Source organism: Otolemur garnettii, unplaced genomic scaffold (genome assembly GCF_000181295.1).
Source record: "Otolemur garnettii isolate 467f Iridium unplaced genomic scaffold, OtoGar3 scaffold00100, whole genome shotgun sequence".
Classification (NCBI taxonomy): Eukaryota; Metazoa; Chordata; class Mammalia; order Primates; family Galagidae; genus Otolemur; species Otolemur garnettii.
This window is the reverse complement of record NW_003852495.1, coordinates 7,632,844-7,634,828: the sequence shown is the minus strand read 5'-3', so window position 1 is coordinate 7,634,828 and position 1,985 is coordinate 7,632,844. Positions and strand designations below refer to the sequence as shown.

General features: G+C 43.4%; 1 protein-coding gene across 1 annotated transcript in view; it reads left to right on the top strand.

Moving 5' to 3' along the window:
• Positions 1 to 1,985, top strand: part of MAP4K1 (mitogen-activated protein kinase kinase kinase kinase 1) — a 20,326-nt gene that overhangs the window by 17,332 nt on the left and 1,009 nt on the right. The window lies entirely within an intron of this gene.

Here is a 1,985-nt window from a genome sequence, read left to right as displayed (position 1 = left end):
GGTCCGGGCTGGGGATTCGAACCCGCCACCTTAGGTGTACATGGCTGGCGCCTTAGCTGGTTGAGCCACAGGCGCCAAGCCTAGATGTTAACTTTTAAAAATCACATTTGCTTTATCCTTCTCTTTCATACATGTACTCTTACATACACACATACACATATATGTGTGTATGTAATTTTGTTCTGAGTATTTGGGAGTATTCTGGCAGACATGATGACAATTTACCCCTAAATACTTCAACGTATGTTTCTGCATCAAAGCAAGAATGTACTTACAAACCAAGATGTAGCTGTCAAAATCAAGAAAACAACACTGAGAAGTTCCTACTTTCTAATTCATATTCCCTTTACCAGTTGTTACAGTATGCCCTTTATAACAACAAAAAAAGGCCAGGCCCTGTGGCTCATACCTGTAACCCTAGCACCTTGGGAGTCCAGGCTGGTGGATTGCCTGAGCTCAGGAGTTTGAGACCAGCCTGAGCAAGCTTGAGACCTTGCCTCTACTAAAAATTGAAAAAGTAGCTGAGTGTTATGGTGGGTACCTATATAGCTATTCAGGAGGCTGAAGCAAGAGGATTGCTGAGCCCAAAGAGTTTGAAATTGCTGAGGTTGCTGTGAGCTATGATGACACCACGGCACTCTACCCAAGGCAACAAAGTAAGACTCTGTCTCAGGAAAAAAAATTGTTTTTTCTTTTCTGGCTCAGAGTTTAATTCAGAATCCTGGGTTGTATTTAGGAGTCAGGTTTCTTTTGTCTTTAGCCTAGAACAACTCTTCAGACTTATTTCTCTTTCATGACCTTGACATTTTTGAAGTGTATAGGAAAGTACTCTTCAGTTAGGTTTGAGGCGTCCAGGTCATATGTTTTGGGCAGGAACACCACAGATATGTTGTGTCCTCCTCAGTGCATCTGATTGGGAGGCACATAGTGTCAGTCTGTCCATTACTGGTGTTATTAACTTTGATCATTTATGGGTGGCATCTGTGGCTCAGTGGGTAGGGCGCCGGCTCCATGTACAAAGGGTGGCAGGTTCGGACCTGGCCCCAGCCAAACTACAACAAAAAATAGCCAGGCATTGTGGTGGGTGCCTGTAGTCCCAGCTAGGTGGGAGGCTGAGGCAAGAAAATTGCCTAAGCCCAGGAGTTGGAGGTTACTGTGAGCTATGATGCCACAGCACTCTACTGAGGGTGACAAAGTGAGACTCTGTCTCTAAAAAAAACAAAAACAAAAAACTTTGATCATTTAGTTAAGGTATAGTCAGACTATTTTCTGTGCTATAAAGTTGTTCTTTTTCTTTTTTTTTTTGAGACAGAGCCTCAAGCTGTCACCCTAGGCAGAGTGCCATAGCATCACAGCTCACAGCAACCTCCAACTCCTGGGCTTAAGCAATTTTCTTGCCTCAGGCTCCCAAGTAGCTGGGACTACAGGCACCAGCCACAACACCTGGCTATTTTTTGGTTGCAATTGTCATTGTTGTTTGACGGCCTGGGCTGGATTCGAACCCGCCAGCTCTGGTGTATGTGGCTGGCGCCTTAGCTGCCTGAGCCACAGGCGCCGAGCCTAAAGTTGTTCTTTTTCTTCTGTAATAATAAGTATCTTTGGGGGCAATTCATTGAGACTAGACTATGTAAATATACTGTTTCTCATCAGATTTTTACTCAATAGTTTTAGAATCTATTGATGATTTTTGCCTCAATCTATTATTGTTAGGGTGGTTACCAAATGGTAGTTTTCTGTCATTCATTCTACATATATTAGTGGGCCTTCTACTGGAGGGAAGAGTTGTCTCTTTTCCATCATTATTCTTTATATCAGCATGGTCTCATGGATTTCTGTTTTATTCTTTTTTATTTTATTTTTTTTGAGACAGAGCCTCAAGCTGTCCCCTTGGGTAGAGTGCTGTGGTATCACAGCTCACAGCAACCTCCAACTCCTGAGTTCAAGCAAGTCTCCTGCTTCCACCTCCCAAGTAACTGGGACCACAG